Here is a 27807-nt window from a genome sequence, read left to right on the forward strand (position 1 = left end):
GTGATTAACGCCCGTCGCCGCCACCCGCCGGTGCCGGGAGCTACAGATTTCGATTGGCTAACTTCTTAATATACACTCCATTACTGTTGGCTGACACCTCTTTTGACTCCGCCTCCACTCTATCTGGTATTGGTCAGAGGACTGTAGCGGGCCTGCCCACTTCTCCCTCCCTTCCGAGGTCATTTAAGTTTATGAAGGAAATAAATAAATAACGGAAGAAATAGAAATGCGTAGAAAAGAAGGGAGGGAGTAGGAAAAGGAGGGAGGGATCACAACCTAGCTTGCTGCGCTAGCGTGAAGGGGCTGTTTTAACCAATCGCGGGTAACCCTGGGCCCTTCTGGCAGTGATCCCGGACAAATAAAACACGCATTTTTGAAGAAGGTCAGCCTTAATCTTACGGACGTGCGCCAATGACAGCATCGTTTATGGTTTGATTGACAACGTCAAGACCAATACACCGGGGACATAGCGGATTTTTTTTTAAACTAAATCTGGAGCTACTCCAATGAGAAGACAGCAAATTAGAAGAGGATGGGGGAGGAAAGGTTCTCTGTTTGGCGAAGCGAGCTCACTTGGGAGTGGCATGGCTATGAGCCAATGGCCGACAGGAGCTGTGCGGGTGGAAGGGACTAGGAGCCAATGAGAGGAGCCGCCTGCGGGGAGGGTGGGGGCTGATGTACATTGAAGAGTTGAATTGGCGCGGGCGGCTGAAAGAAGTTGAGAGAGGTACCGCGCTTCCGGGGTCAGTGGGGGGTGAGGAGGTGGGGTCGCCTGTAACCCCGCCTTTTCAAGGGGGTGGTGAAAGGGGAGAAAAAACTGTTGGGGGGGGGAAGGGAAGGTAAAAGTTTCCTCAGAGGCAAGAAAAAACACTTTGCCGGGAGCGGGGGGGGGGCTCCCTCTTAACGCACTGCTGCAAAAGACGCAGACCAAAAGATTTGAATTCTTGTGGGGCCACAATAACCATAACCTGTCCACCTGGTGTGACATGCGCGGGTGCGCCCGAAAAGTTTGTGCCACTTAGAGGCCGGAGTCGCGCGGGTTTCCTCAGAAGGAAAGCGCGCACAGATCGAGATCTTTACTCCGCGGCTCCCGGGTACCGTCAGACGGACCGCGCTCCTGGGAGAGACCTCGCGGCCGGTCTAGTCCTGCTTCTGTAGAGCAAAGCCCCCTGGACTGAATGGGGTTGGCTCTGGGGCCAGCTTGACGCGTGTGTAGGCGTTTACACGGCGCCACAAGAATAATCGCTGTTGAGTTTTATTTTCGGTCTCAAGTGCTAGGTGGGGTCGCAAGGGATCAAGTCGCCGAGTTGCTGTCCCTGAAGGCGCTTTACGGGACTGCCCTCCCCCCGTTTCCGCTCGCCGTAGTTGCCGCTTTGTCTGTATCCCGGGAGTAGGTCGCGCAACAGGACTTTACACGAAGCGTCTTTTCTCGTCCCTGGTGCCGTTTTCAGGAGCGCGCAACCCCGTCAGGTCCGGGGCCGTGAATAAATCACGTCAGCCTGCCGTCATCTGGCTGCCGGCTGCTTCCTAAGGCACGGGATCAGCTGGAAAGGGGCGGGCGGCAATTCTCGAAATGGGCTTCGACGCTAAGGTTGCAATCCTAAGGGGCAGATTTCTGAGAGCAAGTCCCGCCGCGTGACGTGGGTCTTACTTCCAAGTAGACTTGTTTAGAAGTGCTTCCTAAGACTGCCACCCGACGTGTTTACCTGGGAGTAAGCCACAGTGAATGCACGTCTGCATGCGCACAATTGATTTTTTTTTAAGCTTTGAAATTTTTGTTTTGTACAAAGCTTGCAGAATTCTTTACACTTTGCCTTGAAGTTGACCGATCTATACCAGTGTTCCAAAGAAGGGAAAGACCTAGGCTACTGTCCTCCATAGAGCCTTGAGGTCACTCATCTGCCGAACTAGGGGTCTCCCCTCCCGTCCTTCAATTTAGGATTGACAGCCTTGGTGGGCATAAAAGGGGGTTAGGGACGGAGTGTAGAAATCCCCCCCCCCTCTGTCATTTAACTGGCTAAACTAGCCAGGAAACCTGTATGGACTGAGTTACTGTTGGCTGCCAAGGCTGTCTATCTGAGCTCTTGTAGCCCCCACTGTTCAGGCGGTAGAATTCAGCTTCTATTTGAAAAGCTTGGCAGGAGGCAGTGAAGGTGAGCGTTTTGTATCGATTCTGTTTTGCAGATTGTCCCTTTCTGCCTTAACTCTGGACAAAGCTGTGCCGTTTCCCAATTTTCTGCTCATTTTAAATAGAGGGGAGGAGAATATGCTTCATTATGGCTTATCTCCCAGTGTCTTTCCAGTTACTCCTTATAAAACTGCACTAAGAGAGAATGAAGAAGCACTAATGCTAAGGGAAAATGTATGGATGTGTGATACTGAGTTAGAGAAAGGAAATATGGTGTGCAAAGTGGGAAGATACAGAGCAAAGTTAGCCCACTTTTGGTTCACGGAGTCTAGCTTAATAAATTAATTCTGATGGTGCTCCTTTTGAGTTTCAGATATAGAAAAGGGAAAAGGGGGGGGGATGGGGAGGGAGTTGGTGTTTAGCCTGGGAGTAAATCCTGCAAAAGTTGGCTGTTTATAAGTTTACTGTTTATAAGTAAACTTGCATAGAATTGCATGTGAATTCCCTTATGCAGGCTACAAAGCTTTCTGAACGGACTACCAAACCCAGATTTCTCAGAAATAATAAAGTAAAAGAGAAATGCATTTGGAAATATGTGCAATGCACTTGTAATTCTGAGAACAAATTAGGAACAATTTGCAGTGTTTTAGGAAAGAAAAATGTATTTATTTGCTGCCTCTGATATTTATTTTTTCACCCTGATATGTTGGTTAAGACTTAATACATTGGTTACTATTATAAGTAACATAATTTTCATTGTACAATGTGTGTGATTAAAATGTGGGTACCTGCACCCATTTATGCAACATTAACTAAAGTTAAGTGTTTTAATGGTCACTAAATTGACACTTTAATTATTACAGATACTTGGAAAAGTGGAACAGGACGTTTCTTGTAGTCCCAATGTAAGGAGAACTCTTAAACAGTCTACTCAGAAGTAAGTCTCATATTATTTAATGGGACTAATTCAAATAAATTTGATTTTATGATTGCAGCTGAAGTAACTTAAGGTATATGCCCACTAAGAATCATTAAGTTGGAAGAGACCTCCTGGTGGCTAATGTACATATATTGGAGTTTTTATGTAGCAATGATATATTTTGTTCTACATTTTTCCTTGATATGTTACTTCAAGAAACTCAAAATTATACTTTCCTTAAAGGCAGATCTTACCTAAACAGTTATATACAGACATAGTATTTTGATAGGTTTATTTAAAAGAGAAATTGACAGTGTTCTTAAATAAAATTTCATTATAAAATTGCTTCACGGAAAAAGATGAAAAAATTGCAAAGTTTAGTGCATAGAAACACATCACTGACATCACACAATTGCCGTCCTCGTTCTCCCTGTGTATTTCATCATTTATTATAAATAGTGCATACTAATGTATTCGCAGTTTTCCTTAAAAGGCTTTAATTTCAGCCCAGATACAGTTCCTTCTTTTGCAAGGATTGTCCTGATCTCTTTGGCCTATGTGTGATATAAAATATGATGATAGTTGGAGAAGTAAGTAGTTAAGGATCAAGGTTTTTTAAAATTAATGTATGGGATACTCTGCTGATTACATGTCTGTTGTCTTCCAGCTGTTTCTGTTGTAGGGAGTTTCAGAAAGATTCACAGTCTTTTCCACTGTCTGCACACAGAGAACTGAGGAACTCTGAGGATACATGCCATGTTTTTAATTTCCAGACTGTCATGTTTAGATGAAGTAAATTGGTAAAATTAAGCCTTTCTGTTTTGTACAACATTGAAAGTTGGCGGGGGGGGGGGGGGAGTGTTTTGAGGCTGTGATCAAGTGGCTGATGGTAACAAACTGAAGCTTAATCTTGATGCTTGTTGGGAAGAATGAGTGCTTAGCTGGTGTTGATGTACCAGCTGAATTAGGTCAGGGTTACTCTGGTAGATCAATTTTATGTATTTATTTTTACATTTATATGCTGTCCCTCCCCTACATTACAGTGCTTTGGGGGGAACTTGAGAGTGCTCTTGGATGCAGTTTGTTGATGGATAAGTAAGTTGTTGCCAAGAGTGCCTTCTTTCCGTTACATGTAGGTTGAAAGCTGGCCTGTGATTTAGGCTCTAGTGCAGTAGTCACACATATTACCTTAACTTCCGTATTTGACTAATGTAGTCTGTAAGTTGCTTCCATTAGAGGCATCTCAGAAGCATCAGTGGGTACAAATGCGGCAGCCAAGAACTACTCTGTCATTTGCATTGGTCTCCTGCCTACTTCCAGTCCCAATTCATATGTTGGTTATCAAAAGCCCTTCGCAGCCTCAGCTCCTTGTCCTCTTGAGCCACATTTCCTGATTTATTCCAATTTGTTATATTATGCTGCACTCTTCAGACAATTGTTCTAAGTGATATCCTCACCCAGGATGACCTGCTTGGCAACTATTCATATCTTTTCCTCTAGAATGTCCTACCAGACTGGGAGCAGTCAGTGCTTTCATTTTTAAGATTTAGGAAAGTATAGTGTGCAGTGGTCAAGAGCAGCAGACTCCAGTCTGGAGAACCAGTTTGTATCCCCCACTCCTTCATGAAGCCCTGCTGGCTGACCTCAGGCCACTCACAGTTTTCTCAGAATTCTCTTAGCTCCATCTATTTCACAAAGTGACTGTTGTGGGGAGCTGAAGGGGAGGAGATTGTGAGCTGCTTTAAGACTTTAAGGTAGAGAAAATTGGGATATAAAAACCTACTCTTCTTCTGTATGGTAGGCTGTTACATTCCAGAGGGCCTTTGGTGGAGGGTAAACTGTTTTAGCTGAGTTTAAACTATGTGTATTGGTTTTTAACTGTATTTTAAATGTGTATTAGTTTTAACTTTTTTCTGGATGCTTACCATGTTGTATCCTTCCAACTTTTGCTGTCCCCTTGACTGTCTTGAGTCTGAGGAGATAAATAAATACATTGAAGCAATGTAAACATTATGTGAGCAGAAACTGTGAGCTGGAAAAATGGAGCAGAATTAAGAGGCCTCAGGAGCTAATTTTTAGATCAAAGAAACAGCTAAGGGGAAAGAAGCTCCTCACCCCCCACCCCTGCAACTGCAATCACGGTTTAATTTTTTAAAAGTTTTACAGTAAATAATTACATTTTACTGGGTTGTCTGAACAGCTTTATAGACGTATCAGATCTTCAAGTTAAGGGAACATACTGCATTTCAGCTGTGATTTATGTCTTCATATCTCATTTGGCTTTCTGAACAATAATATCTTAAGATGAAAAAACTTTGTGTTAAAAAATACACTACTCCCTGATGAGAAAGCTGAAACATGGGGAGGCTGATGGTGTCTGATATATATAAAAGTAGTCCCAAGTGGCAAAAAATGGTAATGTCGTTTTTGTTACTGGGCGAATAGTCTTAATGAGGATTGTCCCAGATAATTTTTTCTGATGTATTCTTCAAATATATGATTTCTTACAATCTAGAAGGATTTTGAGGAGATGTATTCCTTTAAATATGTTGTTATTGGTATTTCTGCTTTTTATTCATTTATTTTTAAATGATGATGTACTTTTCCTATAAACAAATAGAACTTGTTTTAGATTTTTATTCAAAAAATGGAAAAAGTTACAAAATTCAGCAATGAATAGCAAAGTTACGAGATGTATGGTTTTATTATATCCCATCCCAAGCTTGTAAATAAGCAAATATGTTTGCCAGCTTCCAGGTGGCGCTTTGCATTCTTCTGCAATTACAACTAATTTTCATACCATAGAGAATCAGTTTCCCTAGACAAAATGGCTTCTATATAGGGTAGACTCTATGAAATCAAATTCCCTCTGAACACCCAAGCTGCACTCCCAAATTCACAGGAATTTCCAGACCTGGATTTGGCAACCCTCCCCATATTGTTAAGTACGAGTGCTGATCTTATTCTATTAGTGTAAAGGCTTCTTCTGAATTTATCTAATCTCGGTATCAACCATTCAGTTTAGCTCTTCTAAGTTCTGGCTCTAGGTGAAATATCAGTGATGCTTTTGCTCTCTACCATTTTTTTCGCTTGGATTTCCAGAATCTGTAAGACTACATGCAAAGTTTGGTCTTAATATTCTTTGTGGATATGTTTCCTAATTATGTTTTGTTTGTTTGTTTATTTATTTATTCTTAACACTATTTCGCTCCCTTATATATTTGGGAAACAGCCTCCTGGGAGAAGACTATCCGGGGCCCTGTCCGTCCAGGTCCACCCTGATTGGCCCTCCCCCTCCAGCTCCCTCCCTCCCTCCTTGCCTGCTAGAAGCCTTCTGGTTGCGGCCTCCATTGTCACCCATGAGGAGAGAGGCAGTGACAGGGCTTTGTGGCCCGCAGGTACGCTTCTGCTGGGAGAGAGCCGGGGGGGGGGAGAGTTTGCAGCCTCCCTGTGGGCCGCAAAGTCTCGTCACCACCGTGGCCACCCTCTCACACCCTCCTACCTGCTGCCCATTTTTAAAATGGGCTTTGATACTAGTAAATAATATAATATGGCTACAATCCAGTTACAAACACAGTTGAAAAGCCAGAACAACATTTACAATTCTCACAATTATTACAAATGGGTAAGTCCTCCTAAAAATCAGGATCAGGAATCTAATATAATAAAGTAAAGGTAAAGGTATCCCCTGTGCAAGCACCGAGTCATGTCTGACCCTTGGGGTGATGCCCTCTAGCGTTTTCATGGCAGACTCAATACAGGGTGGTTTGCCAGTGCCTTCCCCAGTCATTACCATTTACCCCCCCAGCAAGCTGGGTACTCATTTTACTGACCTTGGAAGGATGGAAGGCTCAGTCGACCTTAGTGAACATTAATATTATATACACCTCACAGGGTGTCTGTTGTGGGGAGATGAAAGGGAAGGCGATTGTAAGCCACTTTGAGATTCCTTCATGTAGAGGAAAGCAGCATATAAGAACAAACTCTTCTAATTTTAAACTGATAACTTGTAAGCTTTGACAAAATATTTGACTATGTGTTTAGAGACATCAGCATTTTTTTCTATAAGGAGCATCTTGATTTTTCCTCCCTCTGATGCTCCAGCAATTCAAAGCAAAAGAAGGGCAATAATCTTATGGTCTACCACATAGAGCAGGCACCTAAAGAGAACATGCATGAGGGTCTCCAATGCCCTTGACTCACATATGCGTAATCCCTCAGCTTCTGGGATCTTTTTAGATCGCCCTTGTAACATGGCGGATGGCAAGGCAGAATACCTTGCAAGGGTAAGTGCCCTCCTATGATTCTGGATTTCCAAAAAAGACAGATATGCTGCTGACTGTTGGGTATATCTACTACTTGAGGGTGCTATAAACTTGGGTGATCTTGATAAATCTGACTGGAACTCTATATCATTAATCCTTTGTTTAATAATTTTCCCTGCTTGATCTTTGCCTATCTCAAGTATAGTTTGAATGGAAAATCCAAGGCTCACAATTTTACTTTCTGTAAGCTGCTACCATCTAGATTTAAAATTGTCGCTAGTAATCAGTGTTAGCAGACCGTTTTTGGAAAAATGAGGCTATAGCCAGATCAAAATGGGTGAAAAACAAATTCTTGCTTCAGTCTTTGGCACTGTTTCCAGGTGAGCCAAGGAGACAGAAATGTGTTCAGGGACTTGTAACACCACTCTAATGAACTTAGACTGAACTAGTTCTAGTGGGGCAAAGCAAGAGGCAGGAGGACCATGAAAGGTTCCATGTAGCATATGTTCAGTTGTTTCTGTCTGGAAAAGCCTAATGGTGACCAGGACAAAATGGGCTCCCTTTGAACAGAGGTCCTAATTAGGTTAGCCATATGCATTAGCAATTGTGCATATTAAAACACAATTGCATCAACATTTCTTACTTAATGGACATGCCATTACTTCATGTTATTCGATATGGCATTATACCCCATTCATTTAAAGAACTATACATCTTTTCATTTTATTATTAATTTTCTGTTTTATTTCTCATAGTTATAGGCTGCTGTTCCTGCTTGCGGTGGCTAACAATATATAAAACATATAAAAATAGTAAAACAATACTTGAACCCCCCCCCCCCTGATGTCAGTCACATTCTTCCCCCCTCTCTAATTTTTGATATGCCTCCAGGGCGATGATGTAAGCTGCTTGCTGGAAGTGCTGGAGGAGGGACAGACCTCCCTTACATAGTTTTCTTATATCGTTTATAAGTATTAAGAATTAGAGAACCTGTTCTGAGGACACAGAAAGAAGGTGATGACTTGTGTATAATGCCACATTACAAGCCTGACAAGCTTGCTGTTGGTCATCTATTTAAGGCCTTCTTCTCTCATTTGCTTGGGCTCGTCTAGTATATAAGATGGGTATGGGATATCTTTGTGGTGGTCTTCTCTACTAAGTGGAGAGAGCACTGACATAATTAACCCATCTAAGCATTATTTTGAGGGGGGAAATGATTACTATGTTCTTCTAGTTTACTTAATGAAGTATCACTACACCATTTAATGAATAGGAGATAAAGTTCAGATCTTTGTGTATGAACTTAAAAAGGAAGAAATAGTGAACAATACATGCTATTATCCATCAGCCATAACTAGCTGATTTTGTGCCCTAGGCAAGAATATAAAATTGCACCCCCTACACTTCTATAGTAGTTATTTCGGTAAATACATAAATAACAGGAGTAATAACAACAGTGTTTATTTTAGTCACATTATACTTTTTCTTTTCCTCTTAGTTTTGTGCGCCCGAGGCAAGTCCTTCCCTTTGTTACAGCTCTGGTATCCATATAACAAGACAAGCTTTTTTATTAACTTAAATATATATTTTAATGTACACAATTGCTTATGCATATGGCCAAAGGGGAAGAGTTTCGTTAAGTAAAATAATGGGAATGCAGTAAGAGTGAATGGCATGTGTGCGGCCACTTAAATTACAGAAATTTTGTATGTAAAATTTGTAAACTGAAAGCAGAACAAAATACAGGGTTGAGCCAGTTCATAAAAGTGTCACTAGTGCCAAATCATACAGTTGTAAGATTAAAGTGCAGCAAGTAAGTGAAACCAGAGCTCCAAGTTGTCATTTTTTTCCCCTGATGGGAATCTTAAACACATTTATTCCTGTTGCAACAAAAATTTTATACAAATGGTTGCTTAGCCACGTTGGATGTCCTTAGACATTTTAATAGTGCTGCAAGTATGTGGAATGCTCTGATTACGTCTTAAATGGGTGGGGAGAATCATGTTCTTTTCAATTTTGGGCTGATCTTACTACAAAACAAATGTTGCAATTATCATATATAGGTGACACTGACTATAGAGCAAGGAGGAGAGGCCTGCAAAAATGCTTTTGTTAAACCCCTTTTCAGCACACAAAAGCACTTGATTGGCACTTCACTGATTTAATAGCCCATTTGTAATGCAGAGAGAACATCACTGAAGATTTTAGCATTATCCTAAATCTAATAATTCAGTTTGAAGGTGTGAAAATCTCAGGTTTCTAACACATAGGATGCTTTGGAAAGCATGAATGAGGGAAGTTGCGATTTTAATGTCTTTTTTGTCCGTATAGTTTTTCATCATCTTAATAAAATTTATAGCAAACTGAAATATAATTATAATTTTACAGTGTATTCTTCTGGCACCTGAAAGAGACTTGAAAACACAGGGCTTTTGTTTTAATGTCTAGAGCCCCAATGTAACTAGTTTATGATTGCCTTGGTCTTTTTAAAAGGGAAAATACATGCTCAGGCCAAGTCAAATAACAACTTAAAATGCATTATTGTGTTCTAATTCTGTGGAATTTTGATCAACATGTGAGATACTTTTTGTGATAGGTGGTAACCTTATGTCACAGTTGAACAAAATGTGTTTTCAAATAACAGGAAGAAATAGGTGATTATGTATTAATTTGTGGAAGTATGGGGGTCCAGATATATAACACCAGAATAACTGAACAACACTCACTTCATCAGCCTTTATTTGGTTGCATACAAATTAGGCTTGTCAACCATCAGGTGGTAGCTGGAGATATTTGGCTGTTACAATTGATGTACAGGTGACAGATCAATTCACCTGGAGAAAATGGCTGTTTTGGAAGGTGGCGCCTATGCCATTATACCCCATAGAAGTCCCTCCTCTCCCCAAACCCCACTATTCTCTGGCTGCATCCCCAAAATGTCCAGGTATTATCCTATGCCAAACAGGCAACACTGTGGTCATGGTTTAACAGTCATTTTATCCCATTGGTACTAGATATAGTCTACTCAGAATCCTATTTAGGTGGTCTATTCAGTGCAGTTTACTTCCAGGAAAGTGTTTTTAGGATTGCACTTATCTTTTTAACCACAGATAGGAGCTTTTGGTTTTCCAGATTGCTAGGGAGACAGAAAGTACCATCTCAGTAATATTCTGAGTAGACCTGCTTAGTAGACCTGAGTAGATCTGCCACAGGCCAAGAAAAGTCTTATTTTTCTTGGCCTGTGGCAGATAATGGTCATGGAATGCAAGTTATAAATATAATGTGTATTTTTAAAAGGTAGGCAACGATACTTTTATTATTATTATTATTATCTTTCGATTTATTGCCCGCCACTCCCTTACGGCTCGTTTTAAACAGTTAAATTCATCCCACGATCACAGAGACAATATAGCACCAACTGCCCAGTGTGAGGGAGCCAGATTAAGAGAGTTAAATCTGGTTGCAGCTGTGGTTTTGCTCCTAAACTCTACCTTTTTCTCCAAGTGTATCTGGAAGAACTGACCATTCTCAATTGAGGCCCTTAGGGTAGAACTGGATAGCAAACAGTTAATACTAAAAAATAGGCCTGTTCAAGTTTGAAGTGCTATCAAAGTGAGAAAGCTTTGTCTCGCACATATATACTATTTTTAACACTTTTAAAGATGAACCTTTGCATATTGATGTATCATCTCTTAAGTGGGCCATGAAGGTTATCTTAGTTAAGTGTGTGTCTCCTTTAGGAGAAATAGTCTGTTGCCAAGCTTTCACATAGGTGTTTTGGTTTCAGTTGTTTGACATTTTAGATGTATTAATATTAATACTAGTAAGTCAATATCACTGATATCAACATTTCTTGAATGTTGATAGCAGTGGCTTTGTTCATTTCATAGGTTGGATGTATAATTTAGATCGGTGATCATCAACTCTTCCAGATTTGGGATCCAACTTAACCCCCCCCCCCCCCAATTTGGCTGCAGCAGGGGAATGCACGGAGCATGTGATATCACAGTTATGTGAAGGGGGGATGTGTGTGTGGAGGAGATAGTGACTCTTTATATTTGCATTTGTTTTCTGCCCTCTCTGTCTTTTGGCTCAGGGCGGTTTACAACAAGATAAAATTACCTAAGTAAAATTGAAATACAAAACTAGGATTTTAAATTAAATTAACACTTTATTAAAAAGAAGTTAAATACTGTCATATAGGGAAAGGTAATGTAAAACCCTTCAGCTGGAGTATAGTTGTTGGATATCCAAAAGTTTCAGATGTTATGTCCGGCCTCAACTGTAAGCCTGGCAGAACAGCTCTGATCACTGATTTAGGCAACTCAAAAATGAGGTTTAGTCATTAGTATTGTGACATCTAGTACGGTATGCAGTAAGGCTAAGATACAATTTCTCCTTGTACAGTGCTCCCTCATCAGCTGCATAACAACTTGCCTGGCTTACAGTAATGGGCAGAGTCACTACTTGCTGTGACCCTGGGACAATTTGGGCCCCAATTAGTTCAACTGCTACTGCATATACACTGCTGTGATCTCGTCTGTGACTAGTTGCAGGATCCTTGTGTGATGTACAGGCAGTAAGAAAGTTCACCTAGAATATTTCTCTAGTTGCAGAGTTGGTTGTGGGTATTAAATTGTAAAGAAAACCATTTTGAACAGTTTCAAAGGCATGTTTGCCTTTCACGTATTTAGAAACAAAATGGAAGTGAGAATGGCCCAACAATAGGCATATAAGAATATCAAAAGAGCCCTGCTGCTTAAGACCAGTGGCCCATCCAGCCTAGAACCTTGTTTCACACACTGGCCAACCAGTTGCCTTGGATAAACAAATAGGCAACAGAGGCCAAGCTCTTCTCCTAATGTTACCTCCTAGCACTGGTAGTTTGAAGGGCAACTGCTTCTGGATATGGAAGCTCTTGCTGACGGGTGCAGTTTAGGAAGGAGATAGTAATTTTATGTAGGTAAGGGGTTTTCCTACTAAGTTTTTTCTGCTAACTGTGATTTAGAATTATCACATTGATTGATATCACATTGATTGGCCTAAGAGCCATCTAACATAGTTTAAGTCAGATTGCTAAGGATCTGCAACCAAAAATTTGGCTAGCGAAATTCAATTTGTCATTTCCCCTTTGCTTTCTGAATTCTTGCCACTTTCCCACTCATAGCATGTCTTTGTGCTATCCTTGTGCCTTTTTTGAAATTTTCCTGCAGACCCAGTTTTCTCCCCTGCACACCTCCCTACTTTAATTCCTGCTGCTGTTATGAAGTCCTGTTGTCTTTTAGGTTTGATGTGTCTCACAAGTATTTTCTTCTTCCTGTCATAGTAGGGTATTTGTTGCCACTGTTAGTGATTCTTCCTCCCTAGCCATTATGCGATGAGGCTGATGACGGGGGGGGGGGGGGAGCTGTACTGTCGTGTCTGTAGTTCTGTTGAGGACCAAGCCTGAGATCTGAGGCAGAATTGTAAGCCTGCACTGTAACTGACTAATGCGCAGGTATATCCTGTCTGCTGGATTCAGTCAATTTATTTATTTATAATTTGATTTATATCCCACCTCTCTTGACTAGGTTGTCTCAAAGCGGCTTACAATAAAACAACATGCTCCATAAAACTCCATAAAATATTAAAAGCATCGAGTTCCACACAACAACATTTGTCATAACCAATTTAAAGCGAAGCTGGCCAATAGTGTGCACTGGCGGAAAGATCTGTTGTTGGGCTTTTGTATATAAACTGGGGTTGCTTGTGGGTTTCTTCAGTTCAGTTTTTGCCTCTTTGTACCATCATGCTGGGATCATGATGAAGAGCTGAAATGATCTCCCTGTGTCCTGGTCTGTGAACCCATGGACCTCACATCTACCCTTTTGGAAATTAGTAAAGAGTGGGGACTGCAAAAATAGTTTAGAGGTTTCAGTCAAAGTTGTTACCTTGCAACAAAGTCTGGCTGTTATCTTGCAATGATGTGATCACTGCACTGTCTAAATAATCCCTTATTTTAGGATAATCTTAAAAGGAGGCAGCTTTTGTGAAAAAAGCTTTTGTAGATGCAGGGTAGATTAACTCTCTGAGAACATGTAAACAGCAAGCCAACCCCCTCCCCCAAAACAAAAAACAAGCAGAATTTTCTGAAACCTCTTCACTGCTTTCCTTGCTCCCCTGGCTCCAGTTGAAACTCCTTTCTCCCTAACCCATATTTTATGGGCAAAGATAAGGTGCAGTCCTGCTTTGTGAATATTTTGTGATGGAACAAAGTAGCTCAACCAGTAACTGTAGGGGAGCAGCTCTTGTAGGAAACAGGCAGGCTATTTTATGTATGTCCTGTGCGGTAAGTGGAAATGTGCATAATTAACAAGCCCCACACAACCTCTGTTAGATACAAATTGGACCAAACTTAATATTGGTACCCAAACTAGGATGTGGATGGTGTGTTGCTGGAAGCCAACTAAACTACTTGTTTGATTTTGAAATCTATTCCAAACTAAATTATGAGTTAAATCTTTGATTTCCTAGTGGTTTATTTTCCTGGCCAGCTTTTTGGTACAAAATTTTTAAAAATCTGAATAGCTATGATTAAAAATAATGTACTTATTTTCCTGCACTGTTTTTAAAGGGCTCAAGTCACATTAATCAAAGAGCCAGCAAAATTTAAAAGAGAACAAAAACTGGAACTTTCAGGCTGCCTCTGTTTAAAATTGGGGGGGGGGGTGCTGCTACTTGTGCTCACCTCTTGTGACAGTATTTTAGACGGGTTTTCCATAAGAGCTTACAAATCATGCAGGTTAATGTCTTCATTAAAACTGAACTGCAGTTTACTTTGGGAAAAAAACATATTTAATATTTCAAGATATTGAACACTAAACTACTATTAAGCTTTAACTAATGCATTTACTTTGCTGACACTTGCTCTCCGATGGGACATGTAGCTCAAGTTAATGTCACTGGAAGTGATGTTCAGGGCTTCAGGAGAGTGTTTTACTTTCAAACCCACTTTGAGTCCTTGAGAAAAAGTTTTAAATAAGTTATCCAGCTAGCTCACCAGCCTTGCGTTAGAAGTACGCTAAGTAGGCTTTATTGCCTAAATGCTGCTTCACATGCTATAGAAGTAGAGTTACGTAGTGCTAGGCAATTTTAAAATATTTTTTGGACATGAGTAGAAGTTTATTGTGGTAGAAGATAAGATAAGGTGCTACAAATTAGTATGTTGAGGTAATATATTTTGTATTGTACTAGCTGAAATGTAAATACCAGTTCCTGGCTTTTCATAGGATTATGTTTGCTGTGCCTGAGGAAAAAATTGCACATATGCCAATAAATTCCATGCCAGTCTTCCTACCAAACAATATCTATCCAAAGTCTCCCATTATTTGTGACCTGCCTCCTGAGGCTGCCTCTCTGTGCTTTCTGAAGAGGGGGCTGCAGGAGGCCCAAAAATGGTACTTTGTTGGCCCTCTTGGGCCCAGAGTGGCCAGCAAAAGCCTTTACCCAGGTAAAGTTTACTCATGAGTAACTCATGGTTGTCAGCCAGGAATGGCCCTCCCTGCTTGTTTAGCCCCAATCAAGAAGAAGCTCATAGCCAGGAAAGGCTTACAAGTGGTTAGCTCTCCAACTCTAACTTCCTGCCAGCTTCAGAAGTTTGTTAGGTGGAAGAGGAGGCAGCCTCAGAGCATGTTCTGCTGCCAGTAAGCTGCCCTGGTCTCCTTTTCTCTTTCAACTCAGAGGACATGGGGGGGGGGGGGCTGAACAAACGGCCTCCTGGCACAGTTTCTGTGTACCTTCTGGAGGGGGGACTGTTGAAGGCCCAGAAACAGCTCCCTGCCAGCCTACTGGGATCCAGGGCAACCAGGAAAAGCCTCTGCCTGGGAATGTTTACTCATCAGTAAGTCATGTGAGGTCTGCAATCTGAGAAGGGAGGAATGCTTTGGGGTAGCCATCACAGGCTATTGTAGCAGGGAAAATAATGCAGATGTCTTTGGGACTGGGAAGATATAGACTTTTTCTTTCCATATGGATACTGCCTTGGTCTTACTGCAGTCTTTCCAAGACCATCACAACAAAGCAGATTTGAGACCAATGGCATGGAAGATGGGGAAACTGTAGATAGGGCACAGAAGCACCACGAGGCCATGGGGACTGTTTCCCAGTAACACCGTCCCAGTAGAAGAAAAGTTGGTTTTTATACCTGGCCTTTTATTGTCCAAAGGAGTCTCAGAGTGGCTTATATTAGCCTTCTCTTCCTGTCCCCACAACAAGACACCCTGTGGAGTAGGTGAGACTGAGAGAGCTCTGAGAGAAACTGCTGTGATTAGCCCAAGGTCACCCAGCATGTGGGAGAGCAGGAAATCAGATCCAGCTCACCACATTAGAAGCCGCTGCTCTTAACCACTACACCAAGCTGAGCAAATTACTGTTGCCTTAAAGAGATGTAGCTAGAGCATAGACAGAAGAAGCTGTTGCAAGATGGCGTCTTTTTTTACTTGCTCATTGAGTGTTTTGGGATTCTTTTCCTTTAAATATAGACCTTCTGGCTAGTAGTTTCTCTGACCTATCCAAGGAGGGAGATACTCAGGTATTTCCTACATGGATAGTTGATTGTGTGCCTTATAAGGTTTGCAACTGGAGAAGGGAGGAATGCTTTTGTTTTTTGTGTCCTCTCTGTGTGAGTGTCTGTAAAGGGGAGTGCTATGCAGCCCCCTGTCCCAAGCAGCTCTTTCCTCCAGGGGAACTGATTTCTGCATTCTGGAGAGGAGCTTTCATTGTGGGAGTACTCCAGATCCCACCTAGAGGCTGGCATTCCTGAACAATGGAAGGGATGTTGGCCTCCAGTTGGGACCCGGAGATCCCACTTCTCAACACTCTCGATGCCTGAGGATTATTTCAGGGATTTCTCAATGGTAAAAAAGTTGAAAAAAGCTGACATAGAGGCAGTAATTAAGACACACTCTGTAAGTTCTTTGCCAATCAATATTGTCATATTTGATTGTAACATACAATGGTCCTTGATTTACTTTGATATTGAACTGAACTGAAGAACATATGGACTGAAAGTTTTCAGTTCTTCAAGCTAATTTTGCTGATCAATTCAATATTTATATATTGACTGGCTAGTGATCCCTGTCCCCAAAGAAGCACATCAGTCCTCAACGAGGGTTAGAGCTTTTTCTGTCCTGGCCCCCACCTGGTGGAAAGCGATCCCTAAAGAGATCAGGGCCCTGTCTGAACTCCCAAAATTCTGCAGGGCCTGCAAAAGGGAGCTCCTTCACCAGGCTTTTGCCCGAGACCGACCACAGGCGATAGCCCAGGGCCTCGTCTGGGCATGTTGGAATCGTTTGCCTAGTGTGCAGTACCCAAACAGAGTGACCACTAGACTGGAAAACCTTTTATAATTTTATTCAACTGCAGATGAACAAAATGACACAGTGGGTTTGTTCCAGAAAAACCTGTGTGTTGAACAAAGGATTACATAAGATTTTATAATATTTAATTGAAGGCACGGAAAGATTATGCTTTTCAGGTCAAACCAATAACCTGGGGTCTCCACCTCCTTGCACATCCCACAGGACCACCCCATTGCCATTATGCTAAGTCACTGGGAAAAGGTTACAAAAGGCAATTTCCCATTCTTTCTCAATCCTCTGGTAACATAAACAATGGCATGATATAAACTATTGTCTCTGGCCTTGAGAATAGAACATATGCCTTGGTAACATTCCAAAATACAATCAAGAACAGGAGTAAGTTTTCTTCTTTTACAAAACAATCTGGTACACTAGACTTCTCTTTACAGAACAATAATTAAGAAAAAAAATATATTATTTCACTCTCCTATACATCACAGGTCCCCCTGAACCAGTCTGTCCTCTCTAAGGGCCTTAGCTAAGTTCCTGTTCCTGTTGTATTGTTGTGTGAGATCACTGGAATTATGTTATTTAGATTGTTGTTGTTGTTGTATTGGTTTATGTTGTGTATTGGTTCGTTCCATGTATCCTCCCATGTTGTATGTAAACCACCCTGAGCCATATGGAAGGGTGGTATAGAAATCAAATAAATACATTGAAGGAAGAAACTTTGACAAGTTAATGAATTGATTGATTATATTTATTGTTATTAGCAATTATCCCCACCTTGCTTTGCCCACTGAGTCTGGTGTGTATGCAGGGCCAGGGGAGGCCAGGAAGTCCCCACAAAGGCGGGTTCCTCCACCCCACTGGGTCCACTGAGGCCTCTGCCAGACTTGGCGGCACCAGTCTGGATCTGGGAGGACCAGGAACCCTTCCTGGAGTGTGCCAGGGATCAGGGCCATGACACTGGCCTAAAAATTGCCCCTTGCTGGCCCTGTGGAGTGCAGGACAGCCAGGACAACCTTTGCATGTTGCTCCCTGGATCAGGGCTGGGCATATGCTGAATCGAGACTGGGGTGGCCCACATGCTGAATTAGGGATGGGCTCCTGTGCACACATGCTGAGTCAGGACCATGGCAGTGCACTCTCTGGATTGGCCCTCTGCCAGTCCTATAGGATGCAGGGTTCCCAGGAGAAGCCTCTCCCCTCTCTCCCTTGTTCTCCTTCCCTTCCCGTCTTTTTATCTCCATTCCTTTTTCCAGTGTTCTTTCTCTTTTCCTTCCTCATTTCCTGCCATCCACAGGCTTCCATGCTACCATAGTCTCTCTCTCCCTCCACCATTCCCTCCTCCATGGACAGAAACTTTTTTTGAGGTAGAGTTGCCAACTCTGGGCTGGAAAATACCTGGAGGCTCTGGGGCTGGAAGTGGATACAATTTTTGTTGGGCCAGGGACCTTACTGGAGCCTGCTCCTCTTGAGTTCCCTCTTCAGAGCAGCCAGTTTTGTTACCTGAGGATCCTCAGGCCCCTTCTGGATGCTGGCACCTGCAATTATATGCCATGCAGGCCTTCTCCAAAATGACTGTCTTTTGCAGGTAAGAGCTGTTGTAATTCTGGGAGATCTCCACATCTCACCTGTAGTCCCCTCTCCAAAGCAGCCATGTTCTCCAGGGGGACTCAATTCTGTGGTCTGGAGAAAAGCTATGGTTCCAGGGGATCCCCAGGTACCACCTGGAGAGTGTCATCCCTGAAACTTACTGGGGTAAAAGGCCACAGAGTTCCCCTTCCCCAGCTGCCCTTTATGCCAGGGAAGCTGATCTGCATAGTCTGCACATGAACTCTAATTCCCTGAGATCTCCAGGCCCCACCTGGAGGTTAGCAAGCCCCTGGGGGGTGAGAATATTTCTGGAGGTTTGAGCTGGGGCCTCAAGATGGCGTGATGCTTCACAGTCTCCCCTCCGCATTAGCACTTTTTCCTTGCAGAGCTGATTTTTATAATCTGCAGATGAACACTTTGAGATGACATGCATTTTTGTGTGCGTGAAATTTCCTCGGCAAGACCTACATCAGGCCACAGAGTAGCAACTGCTGGCGGAGTGCTTTTCCCTGCCCTCTCTGCATCCAGAGAGCAGTGTGTGTGTGTAAAGGAGGCTCCAGATCTCCAGACCTCTCCATGAGGTTCAAAAACAAAAACCTGTCGATCCACAAAGTAGAGGCTGAGAAACAAATTGATAATTAGCTGTGCGATAAAATGTTTATTCAAATAGATTTTATTGTACAGCCAATTATTGATTTGTTTTCTCGGCTCCCCTGGATGTTGGCAACCTAGCTTGGCTGCACATGGAGGCGGTGTCAAATCCGGCTCTTGAGATTAGAGTTTGCCACTCTAACGACTACACCTCCACACTGAATCAAGTGGGAAGCAGGGGGAGGAGGATGTCAAAACCATGATTTATGCTTTTCCTATGTGGTCAGCACGTATGAAGGCCACAATCCAGGTTTGCCTCCTAGTGCCTGGTGCTTTCCTGGGTACATTGGGATTTTCCTCTAGTAAATAATATTAACTTATCATTAATAGCAAGAGTTGGTCAATAAAATGCTTGTTTTCTTGATGTTACACTGAAAAGGAGTTGTGGACTCTTAGACCATTTAGAAACTGATGCTTAAAAAAAAACACCAAGTGTTCTAAAAAGACATTAAATACTAAATGCCAATCTGCCCTTGAAATTGTAATGATTTCTCTGCTTTATTTTTTAACTGTGTTGTGTTTGTTTCTAGGAGGCAAACAGAAATTAAGGCCAACCTGAAAATTCTGTCTGCAACTCTCCAAAGAGCCCTGCTTTGAAGAATTATGCAGAATAAACTAGAAGCCAAATCTTCTTTTTTTGGAGTTAAAAAAAACTTTCTCTAGTGGAGTTATTCAAGGGCAGTGATGGGGATTGAGTTTCAGAAACAACCTATCTCAAAGATGCTATAACAGCTTCCTTTAAAATATTTTACAAACAATTATGTGTATATTATGCAGAACTTTAGCAGTATGAATAACACCGTTGCCACACATTTTCACCTATCAAGGCTTTTATGTTAGACTTTTCGAATATTCAGTTGAAATGGGTTCATCTGTAAGATACTCTTACTGCAAATTTAGGAAACCTTGGTGAGTAGATTTAAGATTGTTGCCTTTGTTTGGGGTAACTTATTTCTGTCCTAATAGCATTCTTTCATTATTTTTCTCTTGCCAGATTGATGCCATTTCCGGCAAATGCAAAATATGAAGGCGTGATCGATACTGATGCTTTGTTCTTATCTATCTTTACTAGTAGTTATTGATAATTCTGGCTCACGTGATTCCTATGTCTGATGGTGACCAAAGACTTTAATACTTCTAAGCGTTGCTTAATTAAACAAATTGAGAATATTTTTGCAAACTGCATTGGGAGTGATTTTCAAAGCAGGATATAAATTTCAGCAATAAATCAGTAATGTGAAGGAAGTTTTCATTTTTTTCCAGTTGTTTGGAATAAGACAAGCATTATTCCCTGCAGCATCTGAAGTATTTGTATTCTTTTAACAAGCAAGTTTCCCCTGAATTTTGAGGAAATTTTGCTAGTCTTAGTAAAAATGAAAAGAAAGCCACACAACAGAAGTGTATATGTACATATGTCTGAGTACAGTCTTAAAGGTAAACATGCTTTTTGTTTTTATAAACACTTGAGAAAGAACAAATCTGAAAATATTTAATTGCTTGTAATTTAATCCTCGTCTATTTCATGACAATACTAAAATAGGACTACAGGCATTAAAATCCGTGCATATGAAATACATATAGGTGGAACACGTGTGTTCTGTGGACAGATATTATATGCAGACCTACAGCTGTTTATGTGGTACAGAATAATACAGCAGAAAACTATACTAAACAACAGTTCTCAGCAATGGAAATCAATGTGGAAGTTGTTTACAATGGTCTGTTCTGTGTTTGGTCAATTTTATTTATCCTGCCATTCATCAAAGGGCTTCTCTTCTATTTTATCATTGTAACAATCCTTTGAGGCAGGTTAGCTAAAATATAGACTCTGGTTCATATGTACCCATTGATAGAATGGGGATTTGAATGCTGTCTCCCTGAACCTAGTCAGACAATCAACATCAAATTGGTTACTTGTTTGTTCAATAGAAGAAGAATGTAGTATAATATAAACATCAGAAGAATGTATAATAATCTTTACCTGAGCTGTCACTTCAAAGCAAGTATTTGGATTAAGCAAGTATTGGGACCAGTAAGGAACCTGGGTACATTCAACACTATGTTAAAGAAAGTGGGTCATGGCTCTAGTGGGTGGGTTATGAAGCAGGAGGATGGAGGAGGAATAAAGTGAACTTGGAAAGAAAGTTCTGGGGGTTTGGTGGCATATTTAGGAATGCCTTTTCCCAGCAGAGCGGTAAGGCAGCAGACATGCAGTCTGAAAGCTCTGCCCATGAGGCTGGGAATTCAATCCTAGCAGTCGGCTCAAGGTCGAATCAGCCTTCCATCATTCCGAGGTCAGTAAAATGAGTACTCAGCTTGCTGGGGGGTAAACGGTAATGACTGGGGAAGGCACTGGCAAACCACCCCATATTGAGTCTGCCATGAAAACGCTAGAGAGCATCACCCCAAGGGTCAGACATGACCCGGTGCTTGCACAGGGGATACCTTACCTTTACCTTCCCAGTGTTCAAAGCAGCCATGTAATATAGTAAATAAAATTCTGCTCGCATATGCAGTGGAGGTAAAAAGTCAATTGCAAGTATTGAACTCAACAGAGAAGATGCCTGATGAACTGTGGCAGGAAATTCAATCAACTTGTTGAAACAGCAGTTAAACACCGCACAAGAATCCAGGAAAAAGATCAAAATGGCTCTCAGATGAAACTACTGTATATGAATATGAATGTAAAAAGCAGCAAAAGTTGCAGTCAAAAGGAGTGTCGGGATTTCTCCGACTTCGCCGCTCCTACCCGGGGACTCACCAACGAGAGGCGTATCACCTGAACCTTTATCCAACCCTGCAGAGTCGGGTCTGGGGGAGTCCTCGGCGGGGGGAGTCCTCAACGAGGAGCAGTGTTTGCGCTTGGAGGACCGGGGAGGAGTGAGGAGCGGTCTTGGCCGGGCAAGGAGCCGCCCAAGATTGAAACGACGGATGCAAGACGCCGGAGCTTCTCCTTTAAGGGTTCGGTGGGCGGGGGATGCGAGGGAGGAAAGCTACTTAATGGGAGAGGTCGGCGTCAGTGAGGAGGTGGGGTTCGGGATAGTGCAAGAAACTATCACGAACCCGGGAGTTTCAGCCTGGGTTTCCCGGTGGACTCCATTCTGAGACGTCGACTATCTGCCTCAAGTGCTATTCCGACCTTCCTTCCCGTCTGCCAACACCGTGGCGAAGCAAAGAAGAGGAGCGGACCCCTCGAACCCTGACAAAGGAGGAAGCAAAAAAATTGTGGATTTTCAAAGGACAGCAAGAGTAGACAGTGAAGCTTACTGGAATCAAATGCAAGCAGTTAAAAGAATATTACAAAAAGGGAAAAGTCGTGAGATTATCAAAAGGATGTCTACGTGGGAAGCCCTGCATAATTTGGGGGTTACTAGTGCATTTTATCAAACTGATGCAGTCACTCTATGCAAACCAAGAAGTCATTGTATATACACTATTTGGTGAGACTGACTGGTACAAAATAGAGAAAAGAGTGTGCCAGGGTTGTATTCTTTCCCCCTTCCTGTTTAACTTGTATGCTGAGATTATGAGAAAGATTGAATTAAAATAATCAAACTCTGGAATTAAGATTGAAGGAAGGACTATAAATAATCTTCGGTATGCTAATAACACTACCCTCCTGTCAGAAACTAAGGAAAGCCTAGATTGCAAAGATCAGTGAAGTAACAGCAACAGAATTTTGAGAAGAGGCTATTGAGCAGAATAGTTTTGCAGTGGTACTTCAAATAATCACAATGTTAAAATTATTGAGTGTTTGGACAATATTTGGACAATTATGTTGCTTAGTCTATCTCTGAGTACCTTGGTTTCTTGCAATTGGGAATTTAGTATTACCAAGGTTTTATCTCTGGGAGCGATTGAGGGCAAAAGAAGAAGGGGGTGACAGAGAATGAGGTGGCTGGATGGAGTCACTGAAGCAGTAGGTACAAACTTAAATGGACTCCAGGGAATGGTAGAGGACAGGAAGGCCTGGAGGATCATTGTCCATGGCGTCGTGATGGGTCGGACACCACTTCGCACCTAACAACAACAACAACAAGGTTTGATCTGTTTGGGAACATTGCGTATTTGAGTCATGCCACTTCAGCGGGTTTTTCTCCCTTTGTCAGGGAACAGCAACATTGCCACAGTCCATATGTAATTAGTTCCTTTAAGAAACATATACTTTTGTTTTCAGAATGGCACAATAGCCTGTTTTTAGGCTGGTATATCAAACCAAATGCTTTTTGGCTGTAAGTGAGGTTGTTATTTTGGGCAGAGCTCTGGAACTTCTGAGATCTTGTATGGACAATATTAGCTTAGAAAACATTAGTTTATTTCAAACTCAGCATACTTGACTTCAAACATCCTAAGAGTCATATAGAACTGGCCAAGGCAATTAAATTTCTCTGGTGTTCTCCATAATAATGATTAATTTCTTTCATAACTCTTTTCATAATTAATACAGGTTTCATTGTGGCCACTGCTATTCTCTTATTGATCATCTCAGCCACTTAAATTGGGACTAGTAAAGCTGTCTCTGTTTACTCTGCTGAGCAGACATTTATTTTATTCGGATAGCTCTCATCATTTGTAAATTATGTTGAGGAAATTGTCTGCCATGGAAACTACAGGTATTTCAGAGTTCTTGTTATGCAACAGCTAAAGCCTTTTTAGCATTTAAGGTCAATGCTCTTCTTTGGGGTTTCTAGCAAGAAGATAGATATAAACCCTAATTAATCAGTCAGTGCAAAGAAGTGTTAGGGCTTTACTCACAGCTAAGGCTGTTTTTCTCCCATAGTCATCATAGTTGCCTCTGAAGTATGCTGAACACATTTAGAAGCACATGTTAATTATGCCACGTGTAGAAATAGAGTTTGTTCATATATGCTGCTTTTCTCTACCAGGAGACTAAAAGCAGCTTACAATCTACTTCCTCTCCCCACAACAGACACTCTGTGAAGTGGGTGAAAATGAGAGAGCTATGATATTACTGTTTGGTTAGAACAGCTTTATCAGTGCTGTGAGGAGCCCAAGGCCACCCAGCTGGTTGCATGTGAGGGAGCGCAGAATCAAGCCCGGCTCACCAGATTCGAAATCTGCCCTCCTAACCACTACACCAAGCTGGCATGATTGTTATATGTATTTCCTCCTGTTACATGTAAACCACCTTGAGCCAAAAAGGAGAGCGGTATAGAAAAATAAAATAAATAAATGATCAGTTAGGCAAGTTTCAGTCTTGGAGATTCCATACTAGATTCCGTTCTACATGTGCTCTAGCCTCAGATCAGAACAGCTTTATCGGTCTGCACTCCTAACCACTACACCAAGCAATTCATATTACTTTGCAGCATATGAATGCTTCAGCCGTGTCAGATGTAGATTCTTTCTGTGCATATGGATCCTTAGCCTCAGATTTTCACTCCAAGGTAAAATCACCGTGTATTATGTTCAAGCCAAATAAAAACAATTGTTACCCTTCCAAGGTGGAGGTCCTGTGGCTGGGTTGGAAAATGACAGGTCAGAAAGCATGCCTTCCCTGCCTGGATGGGGTAAAATTAAAGACTGCAAGCCCTGGTTCCAGAAAGTATCTGGATTCTCCCCAACCCCACTAGTTGTAGCTTTTGTCACGGGGTAGCACAGAATTGCATTTTCTGGGTTCCATATGACTGCCAAAGAATGAATCCAAGTGCCACGTGGAGGAGAAAGAGACTAACCAATAGGGAAGATTGATTGTAATATAAGAGGGGGACAGGAAAAGCTCAGGATACATTTGCTTTCCATTTCAAACAAATTCAGGAGTTCAAGTTTTTTTGAGTGCTTAAAGATGCTTGCAATCAAATGGTGATTCGAGCAGAGAAGTATTTGCACACTAGTGCTTAGATGCGATGTTGTCATCTCTGACTTAACCAGCAATGTAGTGTTAATTCCCAAGGTGCTTTGATCCCCCTCCCATAAATCCCTCACTGTTATTTACCTGTAGGACTTAGAGGTTTATCTAGATATAACTTTAAACAATTTATTGTTGCTTTTGTTTTGCACTGTTGCTGTTGATTATACTTTTGTATTAATTTCCAGCATGGCCAAAGATAAGCTAATAACATTACTAAATTTTTTCGCACCAATGGTAAACACTTCCCTCTAGCAGCCTTAGAACGGTTTCAGCCCAAATTCCCCTCCCAACTTTTATAAGGCACCATTTTGGAAGCCCTACTTACAAGTATCACCCATCTGGGGAGGGTTCAATCAAAATTCCTTAGGATCATATCCAGCTTCCTGAATGTGCACCTGGAAACCGGAATGCAAAGAGTAGAAAAACAAGATCAGTACACTTTCTATCTCTCAGTGGTTAAAATTAAATCATAACCCAAAGAACCTATCATCACTTATTTTAAGTGACTTCTTGTGAAGCCCACTTAAAAAGTGGGTAGGAAGGAGGTGCTCCTCCCCCCACTGTTGCCGCAGGAAGGCAGGAGATGGTATGCCTCCCCATCCCCTCGGCCCATGAGTCCTTGGGGAGCGCTTTGGAGGGGAGGAGCTGGCCCTGCAGGGGTGGCTGGCATGCAGCCAGCACAGAGCCCACTACCATGCCAGGCTTTGCGTAGGACCAGAAGGCTGCACAGAAGCCTTTAGAGTCTCACCAATCTGGAGGCAGGCGGGCAGCAAGGTATGATGCCTCTGGCAGCCCTGGCCCCACGCAGGAGTGGGAGGCTGTATAGTAGGGCACCCCTCCGTGTAGCAGCTCTTACCACAATGGAAGGCTTGGAAGGGGCATGGCTCCTCGCCCCACAGGGAAGCAGATGGGCAGCTGATATGGCCTGTTGCATGATTGGGAGGTTGCAGCCCATGTGGGACCTGAGAGACCCCTGAGAGACCACTCACGACAGCCTCGCTACCAGACAAGGTTAAATACGGGCTTCTCCCAGCTTCTTGCTTGTCTTTAGAGATTAACAAAGAAGAACCTTTTCACAGGCTAGATGTTCAGCCCAGCTTTCAGCTGTTCTAGTGGGCTGCTACAAGAAAATTCTTCTGTCACAGAGACTATGTCCATGTGGTAGTGGCTAGGTAGAAACAATAGGACATGTATTCTTACACTGTCCTATCTATAACACCATCAGAGGCAATTTAATACAGTCCATTCTAGACGGACTCCAAAGTCTTTCCTCAACTGATAAAGTTAAGTAACTTAACAATGAAAATGGTCAAACAACTCTTTGCTGCTTAGTTCTGTGCTGCTGCTATTACATTGTGTAGTATATACGTAGGGCAGAAAGTATCTCCTTTGATACATTGAATCACTACTTTGCATATGGTGTTTTAATTATACTTCAGGTTTTATACTGTTGGTTGAAATGTGTCTGGTGTTTTAAATGTATCTTTACAGTTTGGTCTGAAAGACTGCAAATAAATTTGTTGATGTTGTTCTTGAGCAAGAACATCTACAGTGGGAAAGTTACAGCACAGTAGGCACAGGGGTTACAATTAACGTGAAATGATGCACAAGAGCAGAATCCTCTTGTTACAGGTTAATTTCACTTTTCCTCATATGCTCATTCCTTTGGGAACCACGTGTAGCAGTCTGCACAGCTGGCTGTGGCCAGCTGCCATCTCTGTGGCCATGGAGGCTGATAAATATTGTCTTTGAAACTACAAAAGAGACTGCTATGGGATGACTCCATGTACTGCTCAGTTAGCTTGAGATATTTGGCTATTTGGTACTGCACATTTAAGAATTTAAGCAACCAAACTACATGCATAATCCAGCCTGTGTTAGGTCTGAGCTACATAGATTCGTATGATATACTGATTTAGATCAGAATGTTTCACCAACACCTTATTTTTTACATGATGGAGCATTCAAGCATTTGATTAAATACTTGCAGTCTGTAGTAGTATCAGCCAGCAGTAACTGTTTCCTATTAGAGTTCCAACATTTAATCAATTAGATTTATCAATTTAAAGTTCTATACTAAAGAAGAAACCCTCAATTGAGCAGCAGTTTAAAGAAAATGTATGTACATTATTTTAATATACAAACTTGTATTGGAAATGGCAATCACCATATTAATTTTTCCCTTAATGCTTAATTAATTGTCCAAAACATGTGATTTAATTGGTTAAAATTTCTTTAATCCGGCGACTCTTCACAGCTAATTTTTGTAGGGCCCATTTATTTTATTCCCAAAACTTGTTGAGAGATGTCGTATAAGTAACAGAACTGATATTTCCTTCATTTTTCTAAAGTGTAGGCTGCATCCAAAGACATTAGCCAGCAGTTTCTTGCTCAGAATTATGAAATTCAGCAGATGAGTTAGCACAGCATTTCCACATTTATTTTAAGGATGTCCAAGTCTTCTCTATTTAGCTTCTTTTTCATTGATTTACATTTTTGTCAATGTTGTCATTATCAACACTGTTGGTTTTGTAGATTTGCTTGTTCTGTATGCATGTTGCATGGTTCTTATATATACTGTATTTCTGCAAATGCACTGTACAATATTGATTTGTGTAATACTGATTTATTGACACATGCATAATGTTGAAAAATATGTATATTTCACAAGATAAATTTGGTGCAAGGAAACAAGAAAGGGCACAAAAAAACAGGCTGAATTTGTACAAGAAAGATGCAAATTTTAAATGTGTTTGGGCCAAAACAGCTGGGATGAGAAACTCAGAGCATCCCTTCATTGTTTGCATCTTCAGGGATCCAAAGCATCCCCTAAGTATGAGGAATGTTCCTTCTTTTTAATATACACTGTAGTTAGCTGTAATTGGAACAATGGAAACTATATTCTAACTCAGCTAAGGGGAAAAACAATTTAATGCTCCTTAAGGGGACATTTTTAACTTTGTTATGCTCCGGGTGCTCTATTTCCTTCGCTTATTCACTCTTCTACCTTTCCATTTTTAAACTGGTTTTATTCT

General features: G+C 41.7%; 1 protein-coding gene across 17 annotated transcripts in view; it reads left to right on the top strand.

Annotated features, from left to right (window-relative positions):
- The first annotated feature begins 530 nt into the window (after positions 1–530).
- The window catches only part of ZBTB20 (zinc finger and BTB domain containing 20), a 643318-nt gene continuing 616041 nt past the window's right edge, over positions 531–27807 (top strand). For 15 of the 17 annotated variants that reach the window (XM_077341936.1, XM_077341952.1, XM_077341945.1 and 12 more), the window contains exons 1-2: positions 893–2153; positions 2992–3065. The gene's annotated coding sequence lies outside the window, so the exon portion shown is untranslated. Of the gene's footprint in view, positions 728–892; positions 2154–2991; positions 3066–27807 lie in introns of those variants that run through there. The other 2 variants (XM_077341935.1, XM_077341943.1) reach the window with 1 other exon arrangement.

The sequence above is a fragment of the Paroedura picta genome, chromosome 6, assembly GCF_049243985.1.
Source record: "Paroedura picta isolate Pp20150507F chromosome 6, Ppicta_v3.0, whole genome shotgun sequence".
Taxonomy (NCBI): domain Eukaryota; kingdom Metazoa; phylum Chordata; class Lepidosauria; order Squamata; family Gekkonidae; genus Paroedura; species Paroedura picta.